This window comes from Hetaerina americana, unplaced genomic scaffold (genome assembly GCF_022747635.1).
Source record: "Hetaerina americana unplaced genomic scaffold, ioHetAmer1.1.p SCAF_13, whole genome shotgun sequence".
Taxonomy (NCBI): Eukaryota; Metazoa; Arthropoda; class Insecta; order Odonata; family Calopterygidae; genus Hetaerina; species Hetaerina americana.
In genome coordinates this window covers 3561953-3575340 of record NW_027286403.1, presented here as the reverse complement: position 1 = coordinate 3575340, position 13388 = coordinate 3561953, and positions in this window count along the sequence as shown.

Here is a 13388-nt window from a genome sequence, read left to right as displayed (position 1 = left end):
TCTTTCAGTGTCCAACTTTGCTGGCCTAATGTTTTTACCATACAGTTTTTCTATAACTTCCTTCCATCATCTACTCCTCCTGGATCTTATCTAGTTCAACTAATATTTTTCCTGACTAATCTCCGATTTTTAATACAGATTTTCCCTTCTTGTCTTCCGATAGCGCTTTAACCTTCTTGTATCTGTAATGCACCAATTTCAACCTTCCTCTGCAAACTCTCCATATCTTTGTCCTGAGTCTTACACCACGCTTCCTTTGTTTTGTTTGTTTTGCATCATTATTTATTTCTTCATACTTCCTTCTACCAAACTTTTAAGTTTATATTCTTCCATTTCTTTCTCTCGTGTATTTTTCTAATCACCTTGTCCATAATCCATGGTTTATTTGTCCTTTCCCTTTTGTTTTTTTTAAAGTGCCTATCATTTTGTCTGCAGGCCTGGATGTCCCTTTTTTGATATGTTCCCCCTTTTCCTTGAGTAGACAGGTCTCTGTCCTTGCACATAATTTTTTTCTGAAGTCTACTAAAACTCATTTTTTGCCATTCCTGTTAATGCTTCCAAATTCAATTTCTTGTACAATTATCATACCTAGTTTACCTTTTTCAGTCAGTTGCTACACTTCATTATCACTAAATTATGGTCTGAGTTGGAATCTGCTTCCAGGAAACTGTGAATTAATCACTCTGTTCCTTAATCTCTACCCAACCATAGTATAATCTATCTGATCCTGAATAATTGAAGTTTTTTCATCTGTACCTAGGCCTTTTGTGATTAATATTAATATCTCAACCTGGTCTTGGTGACGATTAACCCTTGTCTCCTTCAGAACTATTGCTTTCTCAACGTTTTCATTTCTTGTTCCTAAACCGTAATCCCCTGCCTCAATACCATCTCTTCCTTCATCAACCATTGTATTCCAATCCCCCGACACTATCAAATGTTTACCTACAGGAAAACCCACAATTTTGCACCCAAACTGATCTTATACCCTACTGACTTTTTTTCCTATGATTGCTTGGTGGTGTGTGTACTGAAACAATGACCAAGTTCTGCTTTTATTTCTACTAGTAAAAAGTTCTCTGTTGCTCACTCTATGTTAGCTATGCTTCTTCCTACCTTTTTATCCAATCTTATTGCCACCCCTTTCTGGCTTTCTTCTCCTTTCCTCTTTCCCACTAATCTTACCTCTCACAGACTAAAAGATTTACATTTCTTCTTTTCATCTATCAATTTATATCCTCTAATTTTCCTTCCCTTATCATTGTCCTAACATTCCATGTTCCTATTCTAACTGATCCTATCCTTTTCTGTGTCTTTTAGGCTGCTGCTGTCATCACTTTTGCTTTTTAGGATTTCGTGAGATGACAATCGCACAAGTCTTGCTGCCCCACTACAGGGCATGACACGTGGTATATTGGGCTGAGTACCGCAGTTGCCAGGACTCATTTTCTATATAGTGATCATAATGATATTCTAGAAATAAGTAATTTAGGTGGTTTTCTGTTGCCATCCTCAATAGTAACATGGCACCATCACTCAATGGCTGCCCAACTGGGATCATACACCTTTGCAGCCGCTTCACTGAGGAACAGATGCTGCGTGGACTACCTTTGCCTGGCTCCTAACTGTCAACCTCTCCCGCATGGGTGATCTTACCAGGTGCAATTATCAGTGCTCCTACCAACACAGCTCTAGTGTAATAAATGTGCCATATACATCTCAAATGATTGAATAGAAAACATATTTGTCCAATATATGTCAATGCCCTTCTTGATCACTGCATCCTTCCTTCCTCTTCCCCATGCATGCAACATCCTAAATCGAAAACTGATATAATATTGAACCTATGCTGGTAAGCATAAATTATCAAGTCATTCAAAGAACTTTACCCCAACCCATAGGATAACCCAAACCTCTTCCCAAGCCTTGTTTCTTGATGCCCTGCTATTTCTTCCCAATTACCTGCTAACCTTTAGCATATTCTGCATCACCATCACTCTCCACAAAAATTCCTAAATACTAATCCATATCTCCAGCCATGCTGTAAAATGTGCTCTCATCTGTGCTCCCTTCCCATTTTCACCAGCCAAAACAGTCCCAGTCTACTTTCTATTTTATCAGATGACATCTGCACCTCAAAAAATGTTGTATACATACTGCAGAATGCCCATTGCCCCTCGTTTTATGTTATTGAATCCTCTACTCCCTTTTCCATTTACATGAACAGCCACAGAATCTCTCTTTCACAGTTTCCATTCCCAAAATATGCCCTCAACCACAATCTTTCAATTAATATTTCTTTCCATTTTCTATCCTCCACATTCTATTTCCCGCTGTGTCTAGTTAAAAGCACAAAGATACAGAATCATCCATAATCTGTTTGTCACAGTCATTCTACTCGCCAAAACTTAATATTTTTTTAAACTAAATTGTCTCTGCCCCCCTCCCAAACATTCTTACTTAGATAATTACTCTTCCCTCACATCAAAATTAAATCTCACTCCTGCTAATTACATTGTAGCCCACCCTCTCCTTTCCTCTCACACCTCTCTCCTTTCCACCTTCATGCACCATCTGCAATAGAACAGAGTACACTTTCAAATCATTCTTCTTCTGTTGATGACGGGGCCATCTCCTGACCCCAAAAAGTCCATGATTTTCACAAATTTTCTGTATTACTTTAATGTCTTTCCAATTGAGTACTTATACACATGAACAGTAAATACATTTACAGATATAAATAAATAATGAATACGTATGCATATACATATAATGACCTCATTGCTACTATGGCATCACATATACAATTTATGACCTAAGGGGAGTCACTTTCTGAACCCAAACTGCTCATACCCTAAGTTATTGCTAATAGAGAGAGACCATTGATATTGAGGACAAGGAACTCATTTAGGAGAATCGCTTTTTTAGATTTGGATGAGACATTCTATGGAATGAATTGGGTAGAGTTAATCAATATATCGCAAAAAATATGAATGAATTTGAGGGATAGGAGACTTATCCGCAATCTGTGCATGTCAGATGTGAGTGTGGGATATAGAGTCTAGATGGGCAGCATTCGGTAAGAGAAGGGTGTCCATTATTATCAGTGTTTTTTGGTATACATGTGGTGGAATGGTTGAAGTGGCATAGGAGGAACAGGAGATAGGAATGAAAATTGGCATAGAATCCATAACATCAGTGAGATTGCAGATGATCAAGCTTAAGTTTGTCAGTCAGCCAAGGGTTTGCAATCAATCATATATGGGGTATATACAGGTATATACCTGTATTGGTACTCTATTTCATGGGCAGCCAAAAAACAAGATATATAGGCATCAGCCATACTTTCATATAGCATGATCAAGCATTTATAAGAATTAAATTGACTGTGTCTGTCTTTCTACAAGTTCATAGATCCAAGTATATCTTTTATAGACTTCTTGAAGTTTTCTGAAAAAAAAAATTCTGGCCTTCAAATATCATAGGGTTCATTTACATGGAGAGTACCAAAACAGGAATAGTTGTCTTAGGCTGAAAAAATGACAGTGTATAACAGTGTACTCATTAAGTAATTTCTTGGTTTTGAAACTAAGGTAGTGCAGGATAAATGTGCTGACTTCCTAGTTTATGTTGATTTAATGAATATGATAGCCTATACCATCTGTTTCCTATCCATTAAATATGATTGAAGCTATTTATGAGCAATTTCTCTGATCCTCTAATCTTGGTAATATCTTTGTGTGTGTAATTATGCCTTTCTATTAAGTGATGATATCTGCTTTTACACACAGAAACTAAATGTTGTTTAAAATGTTACATATAGAATAACTGCATGGGTTCAAAAGAGAGAAGATTGCCATACAGTGTTATGTCCAGAGTGCGGCGCTTAAATCCGGACAAGCACGTGTTTCCTCAAATGAGATTTCCTCACCGGGGTTAGCAAAACCTTCCCCAGACTTCTCGGAAGCATTGTTCTTAGCCACATTATCATAAACAGTTGATCTGGGGTACCAGAAGAATCGAACTATTTCAAAATATAATGCCCAGCGCGAACACATGTAATAATAGTGGCTCTTTGATTGTGCTTCGCACTCGTACGTAGCATCTTGGCCATTTTGAGGTAATGACTGTTTACTAGATGCCAAGAGCTTTCAAGAACACCAATCACAACCTCCAGTTGAACCAAGATATGGCAGGAAATTCAAACTAAAATTTGTCCAAATTTAACTGCCGCACCCCTTATAAATTTGAAGTTGTGAATTACTTCTCAGGACACAGTAACCGGGCAGCTGAAAGGTATTTTGGCCCACCTCCAACTGAGAAGGTGGTATGAGATTGGAGGAGATGAGATGATTGGAGCTGAAAATTAATTAAGTGTATTCAGGTATGAGTGGAAAAGATTACATTCATGCACCATTAACTGTCATAGGCATGAGGATCAGGTTAAGAACTGGATCATAACTCATGGGAGGGACAGGGTTAAGGTTTCAACATATATGATTTTAATGAATGGAGATATAATTAGCAATAGGTAAGCCTACTGTCAATTTTGCTAGGAAAGCATTATGATCCAAAGGATTCACAAAGGGAAATGGTCTCTGCATGCATACCACAACAACAGTACCACAAAACCTGGCTCTTAAATATAAAGAGAGGTTACAAAATTCCACAATAATAATAACTGCATATATGATTTTAGCCGCAGTGATAACTTCCTGGGATTCTAAGTTTAATAAACGTTTATATGGGGGCTAATTTTGTAATGCAACAATTTTAATTTCCTCTTATAAAGGGTTTTTACATTGAAATATTTTTTAGGCTGACCCAAGAATTTTTCATTAATTCTGACATGAAAAATCATAGTGCATCTAATGAGCCAGGAAATAGTATCTCTGATTAAGGTGGTATTAAAGAAATTGGTAAATAGAAGTACATAATTTACCTTTGAAACATTAAAATTGAGAATTTCTTTACTTTGATGATCTCAAAATGGAATGATATGAAGTTTTTGTTAGAATTTATCAAAAGCATGGTGCCATAATAAAAATAGCTATTCAAAATTATAACAAGAATGGAGTAAAACAGCTTGCAATTACATTCACAAAATAATGTTTTGGTTAGAGAATACTTCTTTTATTTTAGGGACATATTTCTTTGCTGCTTAAAGGGGAAAATTTTGAAATCCCAAAATAGGTGAACTGGACTATGAATTACATTTATTTTCATGGATTTGCATGTTTGAGCACCCACAAATTACACCATGAAATTAGACAGAAGAGAAAAATCAAATATTTGAAAGGATGAACTTAAGTTTAACTTCGTTCATAGATGGTAGGAGACCATGTGAATGTGGTGGGCACATAACTAGACATGAATGAAAGCAACACAGCAGTTATTAGAATAAATATTTGTTGCTAAGAAAAATTTCATGATCTACAAATATCATTTGTTTGTAAATTTGAATATTATACATTTTATACTTTGTTTTAAGATTGAAGTTGAAGATGGCCTCCAAGGGTTTCTTATTACTTCAGATAAATCCAGACCATATGCCACTCCCAATGTAATAGATACAAATTTGAAATAATAAAGACCTTATCAACTAAAGTATGACTACTTCTCATTTACCTCTGGTTAATTGGATAAATATTTTACATATATAATAATATTGAGTTTTAATATACAAAAATATTGAATGAGTATTTTCTCATGCTTGTGCTGCCCCTGTTACAGCCTATCCCTCAATTTCTCATGTGTTGACAGATGCATTGGTTATTTCTTTCTAGATATCCAAATGGACAATTATTTCTGGCAATGAAAGCAAAAACAAAAAAATTGAAGACTTCCTGAGATTCTTTTTCATTTCACACTTCAGGTGAAACAGTCAGTATAACATGAGATGTGATTGGCATATCAGTGCTTAATAATTGCATCATGTCATGTTGCATAATGTTTTTGTGATTGAAGAAGTGTGAATATATTTAAAATACAAGGGAGTGATTGGGCAATATTGAATTGAATATTAATTCATGGATATAATTTAAATAAAATTACAAAAATCACTGTTGTGAGTTTAATTGCAATATGTTTTAAAGAAGAAGTGGCATAAAGGAATAATTTACAAGAGTGAAAGGATGCATAAATGTATATTAAAAAGATAAAATCAAATAGGTACCAAGTTGGACTCAATATTTCATTTCTACTACCACCCAACCCACTCCAAGGGAGATCATGAAGTTCCAAAGAAGATCAAGCAAGGCTTCAATCCTTGCAATGAAAGTGAGCTATGCTTCTATCTTGGAAAAGTAGGAGTAAAAAATTCACCCGATATAGATGGCGTACCGGGTTAAATTCTCCAAGAATAACAAAAGTTTATCCTGACCCCTTTATTTTCCCTAGTTAATCACTCTCTCTCTGATGCTGTGTATGCTGATGCTCTAAAGGTGTCTAAGGTTGTCCCAGTATTTAAAAATACAGGTGACAAGAACGCCTTGAGGAATTACAGGTCTATATCAATTATCCCTAAGTTTGTTGAAGTGTTGGAGTATGCTTATTGCCAAAGGCTTATTCATTAACTTGAAAGCAATAACCTTGTATCTGGGTATCATTTTGAATTTCGAAGAGGAAGATCAACAGAACAAGCTCTATTCATTACTGTTAGTTATATTATGAATAAAATAAATTTTAAAAACAAAGTAATGGGAATCTACTTTTAATTAAGCAAAGCTTTTGATATAGTAATCATGAAATACTACTAACAAAATGTATACCACAATCCTTGTGGTTGGGTGTCATCCCTCTTCCTCGGCGTAAGTTTACAGTAACTGAAAATTGTCATATTTTTTTATACTCAAGGTGACGGCTGAGATATTTTTTACGTAACGTACCTGGGTCCTCCATCACAGCATAAGATTCCGCGATCTCTAATGCCAGTTAGGCCATATCATATCGCGTTGATTAGCCCCAGTTCGAGGAAGGAGGGCAAAATAGGCCATCGCAGGCTATGGACTTGATTATCAGCAATAAAAATATACGTAGTGATTCATTTTAGTGGGAAGGAAAATTCCACCATCAATAACTTCCAAATGTACTCCCAAGTTTTACCATGCTCGTGTCCCTTCTTTCATATGGAGAGAATACAGGTATGCACTGTAATGGCGTGAATAACATTGTAAGTGGCCTTTGTGTTAGCCCAAACTATTTAATATTATGTTTGTCACATCGAATACCCTTGTTCAGACATGATGCATGTATTTGTCTTAACTTTGTGAAATTCCATATTTGAAAAACTGAAATATTCTTTCCATGGTAAAGTCAGTTTACCATTGACCATATTATTGCCGGCTGCGATTTCAATTTTTATACTCACCGTTTTTCCAGGCCCATAAGACCCACCCATCATTTTAATGTAAAAAATAATATTTTTTAATTTTTACTAACGGGAAAAATTCTTAAATAATTTTTAAATTAATCAAAAAAATAGTTTTTCGATCTAAAAATTTCAGGAATTTTGCAATCTAAAATGTATGAAAATCAGATAAATTTAGATAAAATTATAACTCAGGTTAATGAAATGTTTTATCATATTTCACAAAGTAGACCCCTCGATTAATTATGATACACAAGAAATTTGTAACGATAAACTTTGGGGAAGCCGTCACTAATGGGAATGAAACACGTAATAAAGAGTACACTACGTATGATTCAAAATGAAAAATACATTTAACTTTCGATTTTGCTAAACCACATCAATTTCTGAACGTGATGGCAATACTTACTGAATACAAAGCCGAGGGAAGATATCCTAGAGCAAATATTGTATTTTTATATTTTACGAACACCGGTAGAGGCTCGTAATATACCCATTGAGACTCAATCGAGACCACGCGTAACACGGGGCAAGTCGTGCCTTGCGTCCAGGACCGGTGCACAATACCATCCTTCAGATTCAAGCGCAGCGGCGTTAGGAATACAGGGTCTCGCTGATTATCTCGTTGGCGTAGCAGCTGACCCAACTCCAGCTGCGTCCACACTGACTCAGGTAAGGCGTCATCGTCATCAGAGGTTCGACCTCGGTGGAATGAAAAACGTGCGATGGGATATCCGCTTCGTCGCGAGGTTCCGCAAATCTAAATTTGAATTGGTGACAAACGTGATGACGGATAAAGACGCTTATTTGGTTGATTTTAATTCAGTTAATATCTATTCAGCGTGCCTCAAATAAAGGCTTTGGAAGTGTATGAAAAAATCGGAAATATGTGGATTTAAATTCTAGAAATAAAATGGATGCTAAAAGAAGATGTAAGAAGACATTTGGAGCAGCGTTGGTTACAATCGCTTTAGGGAATCACTAGAGCAACTCAATCCTTCCTTATCCCTGAGAGTAAATATCCCAATGTGAATCTCATGGATAATTCCTTTTTTTCCGTACAATATATTGCACAAAAGAATATTTTCCCCGCTAAATCTGATAAATTTGTTATGGTGACTACCATAACAAAGGGCTCTTTCCCGCCCCCATCTTCTCACAGCTATCACATGCCCTGTGGTGCCTCTAATCCCGATGGCTTCGCCTTCACACGCACCAGTCTGATACGCCATGGTGGGGATCGAGCCCCTCTCGCCGGGAGCGGCTACCATTCTCGGCATTGCGGGAATGTGTATTTTGACCGAGCGACTAGATCACGACCAAGACTGCCGTACTATTTGCGGAACTCTAAAAAAACATTTTACATTTGGGGTTCGTACAAATCGTTCACCGCAGCCGTTTGAATAGGGTTCTATGGTACAACTGCGGCGAGCTTCAAGTGGAATTATAAATCTCGGGTGACGGCACTGTATCATTTTAACCTCTGTGAAGCCGTACTTGGACCTCAATAGCACCCTTTGACAAAATCTTAGCGTGAATGTTGACTACAAGGAGAGGATTCTGAGGAGAGACGAGCAAACGAGGGACGAGAGGAAAACAAACAGTAAACCCCGTCGCTTATTGTGAGGAGACGGGGACCGGCGAGATAACACATGCGGAATCGCCCCATTCCTCCCCGTTCGGCCATTATTCTGCCAGGCCCTAAATGTACCGCGAAGGGGAGAGGAGAGAGCATTGCGAGCGAAACTGCTTCCATCTATTCACCCCTTTTTAAGCTGTGACCTGCCGTCCGATTCTTCGCACCACCGAGACTATCTTCGTACGACACACTACCCTCACCTTGGTTGCTATTCTAATTTACATGCCCGCCTTCTACTTCAAGTTTAGCTCAATGCATTTTTATCAGGGGTATTCCTACGTTTGAGGTAGGTTTTGGATGAGCAATGGCTGCACAGCGATAAGTTTCTTGACATCTCCTAACGAAAATCAACCGGACATCCGACGCTAACCTTTGCATTCCGCATAATTTCTTCCTGCCCCCATTCCGTCCTACATCCCTCTCCTATTCCTGCCCATTTTACATCCGCCTAACATTCCCCCCTCTATATATCACAGTCATCAATTTCCCCACGATCAAAATATGGATATTTCCTGCCTCCTTCGAATTTCTCCCAACAATCTCCTCTCCCCCCTCCCATATCTCGCATTTCCTCTGCTATTTTTGATATGCTTAAAATGTTTTGCAGCGATGGAAAACCTCGACTATCTTTGTCTTTCAAAAACACTCTGTTGAACGCTTCATTTAATCCCTACAAGAAGCAAAGAAAAATATCTAGACGTATCAATTTTTATTGTCTATGTGAATTGCCGAAAAGGACCAACTCGATTCTGACGGAAAAGAATCGTGAGCGTGCGCAATTTCCACCTGAAATGACAGCTCGAATACTCCAGGGGAGAGAAATGGGAGGAAGGGGTCATGTTGCACTTGGGAAGGAATGCAGGTGAGCGAACGAAGGGTGGGGAAGGTTCGAGGCAAGGAGCAGCGGGAAGGGGAGTAAACAAGAAATTAAATATACACCATCCATCGGAAGGCACCATTTATTTCGGTCTCGTCGGCATCTTTGCCCTTTCATTTTTGAACTCGGGGTTAAATACAACGTACGTGAACACCGCTATAATATCAATAGGAGTTCTTAAGACTCAAACGACGTTTTTGGTTCGTCCATGGGCAGCACAAAAGACTGTACGCCGAGCCAAACGCGGTTATACCAAGATCATTCGCGATCGCGTTCTTCAATGGCAAAGCTCATTGATTGGGGAAAGAAGATCGAATCAAGAGAAAGCGGATATTACGGGGAAAGTGCGTGAAGACGAAATCCCACACATAACTACCTTAAGGCCGAGATTATCAGGGTAGGACCTTAAATTGTTGGGATTGAACTTGATCCGGAATTAGGGTTAGGTGTCTGATCAACCATGGGAGATTTCCTCGAAAGTTGTATTACCGTATTTTTAGTTCTTTACGACATTCTATTTTCTATCATTCGAGGGATAAAATTAAAATTCTACTTCTAAATTGTCACGATGAACAGCGTGCAACCTGTTGATCTTGATCATCCCTTCAGCGTTCTTCAAATCATATTAGACGATATTAACATTAATTAAGTTTTACTCATACCGCACCCATTAAATAATTAAACTTTTAAAATGTCCATACTGATTTTGTCAACCATCTTATTGATTGAGAGATCGGCTTTAAAATAATCTGGGATCGTATAATAAACGCCTTTCGAGGGACAAGTCTATGACTGATCTCAATTACAAAATCTACTCAGAAACGAGTGACCGCCACTCTACATTGGGGGAGGGAGGGGAGAGGGAGGAATCGGAGTGGTGAAAAAGTTAGGTTGGGTACTTGGGAAAGATAATCGTCTTTAAGGAGGAGTCTGCCTCTAATCGGTTTTGCAATACTTTGCCCCGCCTCCTAGGCTACTTGCCAAGATCTATTGAACATACGAACACTATCAAAATTTTGGATGATGACTTATGATAATGGTGCTACCGCAATCAGTAAAGAGTACAATTAACTCACCGATGTCCTACGGAGTCATCTCCGAATCCATTCCTCCGAACTTATCATTCAAATCACTTAAGAAGTTGTGTTCGGCTCTTTCGAGTAAAACCCGTGAAAGGGAAGAAGAACAAAAATTAGATCGTATAATAATTGAGCTCTCCTACATATCGCTAAAATGTTTTCCCCAAACGTTCAGGATTAGAATTTCAAGTTCTCGAACACAGTAGACCTACATTTTCACTGCTCTGCGAAGCGAATCTAGCCAACCCCTCCTGCTCTCACCGTCTCACTTAAAGCGGAAAGGATAAATTTGAGCTTTTTACGGCCTCTTTTTAGACTGATTATATTAAATAATATTTCCTTAAGCCATAAAGGGACCTCCTTTTTTACTTTTACAGTGGTGTAAAAAATCCTTTACGGCGAAAGGAAATATTATTTAATGTGGCCGGCCAACCTCAGTGAAAGCGAATCAACCGATTGTGTTTCACTCATTAGGCGAGAGGTGGCGATGCGTGAGTACGTCTCCACCCTTCCACAATTCTCTCTTTCGGTTGAATGTGGTAGGGAGTTTTTTTTCTCGAGAGGCGGGTTGGATTCGATCATCCTCGTGTTTTATGGGATCCACGAGTGCACTCGTTTCGAAAATTCTAATAGATCCACGCCAGCATCTGAGGTCACCGTTATAACTCCTTATGATTCTGAGTCAGGCGGGGGAACACATTGAAGCGTACTCGGAACAAGAGGAGGAAGGGGAACACAATTAGGGGAAGCCGAGACGGCGAGAGATCATGAAACGGTGGGAATGGAAAAGAGTAAAAATGGGAAATTGCGACGGATGACACAAGAATGCAGCGGGCTCAATGGAATTCCTTGGTATTCAGATCAACAATAAATAGATGATGAATTCATTAATTTTTTCAAAGGATTTTATTAAATTGAACCATTGTCCTAATTACTACAGCATTCATAATGCAACCATTTTTTCAATGTCCCAACTTTGAATAATCATCAATATTTTCCTGACATAAATTTATGTTTTCTCCATAAAAAGATGCTGATAGTGCAACACTTGTAAAAGCATGTCTTTTATAATCAAACAGAGACATGGACAATTTTCTGGCTTATTAAGCTCTATTCATTAGTGTTGATTCCCTAATAACCACTCTTCACACCCACAAGACCATTAAATTAGTAGTAATAAACTTTTTTCTTCTCAAAAAAGAATTAGAATGACCCTATGAATTTAGATCCTAAAATTGATTGTGAATTAATTGTTATTTGTTGTAATAATGAGGTTCATAGCATCTCGAATAATGAAATGACAATCAGCATATGAAATTATACCACTACAAGATATACAGGGTGAAGCAGAATTAACTCCCTGATTTCAATGGTAAACTTTAAAAAAACAGCCAAAATAATTAAAAAAGGCTTTTTTTTTAAAACTACATCCAACGTCATTTTATTTTCATCAGGGTTTAAAAATTATTTCATCCAGGTGACGACATTGGTGAGCGATTCACATGTTGAGTCATTCAAAAAGGTTTTCAAAAACCCTTCTCAGCATATCTTATGTTATTCCAGCGATGACATCTGTAATTGCCTCCTTAAGAGCTTCCAAGGTTTTGGTTAAACTTTGTAAACCTCAGCTTTGAGATATCCCCAAAGAAAAAATTACATGGGCTCAATTCTGGGGAGTGAGGGGACGTGGAACATCTCCTCTGAAGGAGATCAGGCATCTGGGATATTGTTCTTGCAGAAGTTGGCATGAAGGATGGGTGGTATGAGCTGTGGCGCCACCCTGTTGAAACCAAAAGGCTTCTTTGTCATATTCCTCACCAAACTATTACATTTTGGGGGGTAAAAAGTTCTCCAGCATCTCACAATAGCACACAGAGTTAACATTAACAGTTGAACCTTGTGATTCAAAAAAGCAAGGCCCAATAATGCCTATGGAGGACACAGTGCACCAAACTGTCACTTTGGGGCTATGAAGAGGTCTTGGGTGAAGTTCGCCAGGGTTGTCAGTCATCCAGTAATGAAAATAATGCTTATTTACTGAGCCGGAGAGGTGAAAATACTCTTCATCGCTAGGCCACGGACTATTGTCGGGTTGCACAGAGGTAAAGATTTCATTGCAAGCATCTGTGCGTTTCAACTACTCTTCTGAACTCAATTCTTGAACAACCATCATCTTATAGGGGTGTAAGTGAAGGTCAGAGTGTTAAAGTCGCCTTCCTGTTCTGGGTGATATCCCAAGAGCAGCAACATGTTGTGAACACTTGGCAAATTTAACAATATATAAATATATATAGTGTGGGTCATGGTAGTCCAGGGGTAGAGCGTTAGACTACTGACCGGAGGACTCGGGTTCGATTCCCGGGCAAGCCTCTCTGGGCACCTGCAGCTCCACCCAAGCTATAAGATTTTTCAGGTACCAGATCT